Here is a 6,893-nt window from a genome sequence, read left to right on the forward strand (position 1 = left end):
GCAGTTCTTTTTTCAACAGTTTAGACTTTTTTCCTGGAAGTTTACTTAAACAAGCTTGCAGCAGCAACTACACTAGAAGAGAAAACGCATGAGGCAAATGCATTTCCAGCTGTTTGAACAGAAACCCCCTGAACTCAAAAAAAAATGATTCGGTTTGGGAGCATTCCTGATCCATTTGCTGTCCTGTAGGACTTTTCAGTTCACTGGGGGAGGGGGCAGCGCAGCTCTTCTGTGGCAGAAGGAAAATGCCATTAGGCAGCATCATTCCAGCAATCTGTAAGATGGTACTGTAATTTCCTGGAAAGAATGAATGACTTTCATTATAAGTGCCTGAGTTGTATCTGTTCATCTGGGCTGTTAATTCATCCAAAGGCTTCACTACCATAAGTGGCTAAATGGCTACTGTATCTGTTAGGTTACCTCAAAATAAGCACTAAAAATACTTTGTTAATTAAATATTACTTACATTACAACAACTCAAATAAAGATTCAAGTGAGATGAAATTCCCATTTTCTAGTAAAATGAAATAATTAAAATCCAGGTCCAAAGAGATTTCACAGAGTAGACAAGCAATGGGTCAAAGGAAAAATGAGGCACGGAGATCTGAAGTGATGCTGCAGGAGAACAGCAAATCAAGGAATAGAATTACATCTTTCAAGTCCCACTGATGCTTTTATAAACAGGGTCCCCTTGTTAGTATCAAGGTAAGATCAGCAAATAAGTTGTTGTCTAGTAAAAGTGATCCAATAAATAAAGTAAATAATATTAAATAATAATAATAATAATAATAATCATTACCCACTAAAGTACCACTGTACTTCAGAGCTAGCGCTTGCTTTGAGCTGATTTGGAGCACAGCCTGGCCTGAAGTTTTCCCCACCTTGGAGCACCTTGTTGTATTCATTTTCCCTGCACCCTTTTGCAGAAACAATTAAATGCAGCTAGGCTGAGGCGGGAGATTAAGCTTCCTGCCCCTCTTCTGAAGGGAATAAGCAAAAGCTTTAAACAGGGTCTTCCCTGTTTAATCTGTCCCATTTATCTGAAGGGCTGTGGAGTTGGGTCTCCAGCCTTACTCTGCCACCTATGTGCAAGCAACAGAGCCACTGGCTTAGCATACATTACAGTTTTTAAGCCCAACAAAACATGCCGCAAGGGCTGGATGGCTTTCCAGTCCTATTGTTTTGACCAGGGACAGGCCACAGGCTTTGTATTCACGCAAGCATTTTCTATACCACAAAGTCTGCTGTTAGCATGTATGTGGCTTTAGTTCAAGCTGTTCCCTGTTTTGACAAGAAAGCAAACTGTCATTCTGAGGCAACCCTACATGAAGGCATTCAGTGCATCTGACAGTGCAGTATTTCAGTGTAAAGGGTCAGCAAAACCGCCATACCACACATGAACTTTTACATAGCCCTGTTTATTGTGCAAATGAAAAACCATTTTACCCAGCGTGCCTGACCAAGGGTTTGGCACCACTGCAAGAGCTCATCTATGTAGTAAACTGGATTTTATTGCAGACTGAAAGACTCTCAAAGTCCTTGAATACAAAGAGCTCCATTTAGGAAGAAATTGCAGTGTGTAAATATAATCCACAATCAAGGCTCTCAGAGTCACAAAATAGCATGACTATATCTCTGATTACTAATTTAATCAGGCACCACAAGCACTTAAGTGAAGAACCCCAACCAGACAAAGGGAGCTCCTTACAGCTGTTTTTAGCGGGCTGTATTTTGCAATAGATGTGTGAGCACAGATCCCAGCCTGTAAGTGATCCCATATCTGTGGGGCAACGTTTACTAAAACAAAGTGAGATTACACCAACATGAGTCATAAGGATCTGCACAGACCTAATTCCACACTGGCACACCGTGTACTCAGTGTTACAAGGGAACAGCAGCCTTTGCACCTTTCAGAAAGAGCTAGAGCTAGCCTGGGTGACTGATTAAAGAGTACTTTTGTTAGAAAGATTCGCTATTATTTCTAATGCAGAAAATAAATAAACAGAGGCAGGAAAAAAAAACAACTTTCATCTGTAGCCCACACTTGCCTACTTAACACTGACTAAACAAACGTCCTAAATAAGGTGCACTCTGCAAAATGTCCGGGGAGAGCAAGATCTTCTCTGAGCTGAGACAACCCTGCAAGCTCCAGAGGTGAGAGCCAGTGTGGCAGGATGCACCACATGGCAGCTGGGGAGTGGAGTCCTCCTGGCCTCCTCCTCCAGTCTCCCAAGCTATGTCTGGTGGGAAAAGGGGGCTCTAAGGTTGTTTTCTTATTTTTAAGCTGCCAAGAAGGTCAAAGGCTTCTCAGGCTACATGTTAGGTGCCTTAAATATATCTGCAGATCTGGTTGCCAGAGACTGAAACCGTGTGATTATACAGACAACCTTTCCTTTTATCCCCCTTCCCTATCTCCCCTCTCCCCTTTGTTCTGTCCACTGTCACCAAAACCCTTCCAGTGATTCAGTTCCCACTGAGACCCCTTATTCGTGGGTGTCTTGGCATGAGAAGGAGCTGTGCCATGGACTGCCAGCCCCATTGGGATATCTCACACGTGGCAGGACAATCAAGGTAAAGCAACATTTACATCTCTATTGATATGTCTACGACTGGCCTATTGCTGCTTATACGAGTTATTTCTGTTAGCTTAATTTTCTGACAATATCTCAAAGTGATATAAAAATATCCATATGACACATACCTTCTTCATCTCAGCCACCCTCCTCCCTGCTGAGCCCTAAGCAAGCAACGGGTGAAAAAATTTCACAAAGCCACATAACGTGGAATGTCTGCCTAGTGGATGTATTAATAGCTCAACCCATTTTCTGATGTAATTGCATTAATTGCTCCTGTCCCAACTGGCTTTCCAGGAGAAAAAGGAAGGTTCATTTCAATATTAAACACTGAAAAGTGTTGGGGCTTTAGTTACGGCTTTGTAGGCAGATGTGAAGCAGAGTGCTAAATATCAGAGCTCTGCCTAGTTGAAGGCTGTTGTGTTAGCAGGAATCCTCACCTATTCGTACAAACTAGCGTGTACCAGATGGCTCCATGGGAGTCAGGAGGCTTGAAATGGAGCAATCATTCAGTCTGCAGATGGAATATACAGTACGTTCCCAGTTAAGTAAGGGGCTCATTTATTCAGATAGATTCTGCATATATGGAACGTGTCTCACAGGACATGCCAGTTTCTGTCTCCAGATTGCTAGCAAATTTCTAAGCTAGTGTCCATCCTCCACCATGCTTCTGCTACCAGATTCCAGCAAAAAAGCCACCTTACTAAAAAGGCGGAATTTTGCTCAAGCTGTGCTGAAGCAATACATTGAACACATTTGCAATATTTTTTTAATGAAATCTTTCCAATCTTTTCACTCATCAGGCAAACATTTGGAGAGAATCTTCTAATTCAGTGCGTTGATCAGAGCAGAACTACATATTTATATACTAGTTATGACTATTTATCATCAGAAAAAAAAAATATCAATGATTTAATGCTAATTAAGACCTGCAGCAGCAACACCCACTGTTGCCATGCAGAGTCCCAGAAGACAGTCAGCCATGCCTGCCTTTGACGTCTGCAGTAAATGAAGCACATAGGCAAGATGCGTGCTTCGGTGGAAAGAGGCAAGAAGAATTTTGCCTCTTCAACAGACATCCGGAGAAGTCCAAGCTGGAAGTTTCTGACATGAGGCTGGAAAGTTTACATAAAACAGGCAATAAATCACATGCATGGGAGGAGGACAACTCACATGTATTTTTTACTTCCCTGATTGAATTATGGTTAAACTCTGACCCAAGTGACTAAACGAAGGGAAGGAGAGTGAGGTGGGCAAAGGCTAGTAACAGATATTCCTTGCTCGTGCACAGCTAGAGCAAGGAGCTGATATTCAGGAAGTTCATCTGTATGTTCTTGACTTGTGTCGGGGTGTACAACAGCCTCTGTGTGACATCCTTTTTTGCTCACATCACAAAACAACTACAAGCATGAGCACCTTTGTAAGGTTTGGTGGTTTTTTTTTTGTTTGTTTGTTTTTGTTTTTGTTTTTTTGTCCACTCAACCTAATGAAAATTTTGTAGATTAGGGTTCCACAAAGTCAAATCCTTGGTAAAGACCAGGTACCATAACCATGACCAGCCTAATTTAAAACTCCAATGTTATTAATTGTATGAGAAAGTAAGCTAGATTCTGCCCTAGACAGGATTAGGGACTTAAACTGTTCCAAGACAAGGCAAAGCAACATTGCTGACAAGGATAAAGAGCAAACAAGCAGTCTAGCCTGATTTTCAGTGACCTAATGAAATTTATCTAGGCACATAATACAAGCAAACCACACAACCATACATAAATAAGAAATTTTCAAATGATTAGGTGAAAGATATCCATTGTTTCATATTGTTAGGTTTTGTAGAGCTGATTCATCAGGGGAAGAAGTATGAAGAGAGATCTGGGGTTTTGGTGTGTTTTAACACAAGCCCATGAAAATGCAACAAAAGCTCACATTCCATGCAGAGAAAAGAACCTTCTCTCACTATTTGGCTTCATAGAATCATAGAATGGTTTGGATTGGAAGGGACCTTAAAGGTCACCCAGTTCCAACCCCCTGTCATGGGCAGGGACACCTCCCACCAGACCAGGTTGCCCAAAGCCCCATCCAACCTGGTCTTGAACCCTTCCAGGGATGGGGCAACTTGCTCCAGTGCCTCACCAACCTCTGAGTAAATAATTTCTTCCTTATATCTAACCTAAATATACCCTCTTTTAGTTTAAAACCACTACCCCTTGTCCTATTACTACAATCCCCTGACAAAGAGTCCCTCCCCAGCTTTCCTGTAGGCCCTCTTTAGGTACTGGAAGGCCACTGTAAGGTCTCCCTGAAGCCTTCTCATCTCCAGGCTGAACAACCCCAACTCCCTCAGCCTGTCTTCATAGGAGAGGTGTTCCAGTCCTTGATCATCCTTGTGGCTCTCCTCTGGACTCACTTTAACAGGTCCATGTCCTTGTGCTGTGGGCCCCAGAGCTGAACACAGCACTCCAGGTGGGGTCTCACAAGAGCAGAGCAGAGGAGGACAATCACCTCCCTCCCCTGCTGGCCACATTTATTTAGATGCAGCCCAGTATACGGTTGGCTTTCTGGGCTGCAAGCACATGTTGCCAGCTCACGTTGAACTTCTTATCAACCAACACCTGCAGGTCCTTCTGAGGGCTGAATTTCAATAGCAAAGTAACTAAAAAACATGCAAAATCTCTTTCCCCAGATAAAGCTTGAAAGTAGGGCCTGAGATCTAGGTCACATGATGATCCTACCCCAACAGAATGACTTCCCACCTTACTCCGCCCCGGACACCAAGCTGCTCACTCTGACACACGCAGCCCACTCAGGGGCTTCCCAGAGGGACTAGCACCTCCCTGTGTGAGCGTTTTCAGCAGTTACTAGCATCCTTCACAGAGGGGACGGGATGGCTTCCAGACTGGAAGACCACCGCTGCTGCATACGGGAGGGACTGCTCACTTGACCCTTTATTATTGACCACTAGGCATAATCTGGGCTCATGATGCCTGACACAGAAGATGCAGCATGTGATAATGGTATAGTTTAGAAATGTGAGCATCACAGGAAAAGTACTGATTTATCAAGTCGGAGGAGCAGGAAGAGGGAATTGTTAAGGGACTGTCTTCCATCACTTTCCAAAGATGGGAGGAACTCAATTATACCCAGCAGCCTCGCCTAATGTAATTGTATTTGCTGGCTGTTTGCCTTTGAAGTACCTCTCCTGCAGTACGTCTTGGCAGTGTATTCTGCCACATCAAAAAGGGAAAGTTTTACTACCTGTGCTTTTGGAGGGCTCATTAAAAACACACCAAGTAAAGAGATGGAGCAGAAAATTGTTATCAAATCCTCCGGGGCTTTCTGTTTTGTTTTGTTTTTCTTCTCAGATCACACAGAAGCCCGTGCACTTTGTGGACTCCGTTTCAGAGACGTTGATCGCACGGACTGCTGTTAATTCATAACAGCTTTGCTGGGCTACTTGTCTTCATTTGCCATGAACACAAACAAATTCTACAGACACACCATATCAAATCTGTTCTCCTGAAAAGACACATTCACTGGTGAAACAAAGAAAAACGTAATGGCAATTAATAAACTAACATTTACTGCACTAATTAGCATCTCCTAGAGGGCTTGATTATGTGTTTACACCAGTTAGATACAGCTCAGTATGAGAAAATACCCACATTTCATACATCAAAAGACATTTCTTTCATATTTCCTCTTCCATGCTTATAGTAGTGAAGTGTGAAGACAAGAGCATGAAGGAAGGTAGAATAATTCATTACCTTGTCTCCCACTGATTTGTACATTCAACATTTTTTTTTTGAATAAACACGAAGTCATAAATTAGCTTGTAGCAAAATAGAATTAATTGAATGTCTTAGTAGGATCATCAAACCAAGGTTTAAAGTCAATTTATCTGCCTGGGATTTTGCTAATGTAGCTTCAGCTCATTAGGGTGAGAGCAGATACTGTGGATGGGACACACAAGCTCATGAAAACACAGAGCAGCCTAGGATCTCCTTATTTAGGAAATATAATACATATATTTCAGATATATTATGCACGAACACAGACACACACGTACACACAGACATATATTTACACTCAGAGAGAAAAAGTATGAGCCATAAAACAAGTCCTTTCAAGAAAGGGATTTTATATCCAGAGGATAATACAAGGATTGCAAATGCTCTCTGAAGGTATACAGTCATAGAGAGAACACAGACTGTCCCGAGCTTCCTCGGACCTTTAAAGCACAATGTTATTTCCTTAGCTCATGAACAATGCAAAAGCCACATTAGTAAGCAATGGATGCCAAGAGACAGCTTGGTTACATCAGCT

At 42.4% G+C, this 6,893-nt stretch overlaps 1 long non-coding RNA gene across 1 annotated transcript; it reads left to right on the forward strand.

The window, feature by feature from the left end:
- The first annotated feature begins 1,997 nt into the window (after window positions 1-1,997).
- LOC118249621 (uncharacterized) lies at window positions 1,998-3,482 on the forward strand. The gene is made up of 3 exons (XR_004779150.2): window positions 1,998-2,154; window positions 2,460-2,571; window positions 3,377-3,482. It is a non-coding gene; the product is annotated as an uncharacterized LOC118249621 (long non-coding RNA).
- Window positions 3,483-6,893: the final 3,411 nt, after the last annotated feature.

Source organism: Cygnus atratus, chromosome 2, assembly GCF_013377495.2.
Source record: "Cygnus atratus isolate AKBS03 ecotype Queensland, Australia chromosome 2, CAtr_DNAZoo_HiC_assembly, whole genome shotgun sequence".
Classification (NCBI taxonomy): domain Eukaryota; kingdom Metazoa; phylum Chordata; class Aves; order Anseriformes; family Anatidae; genus Cygnus; species Cygnus atratus.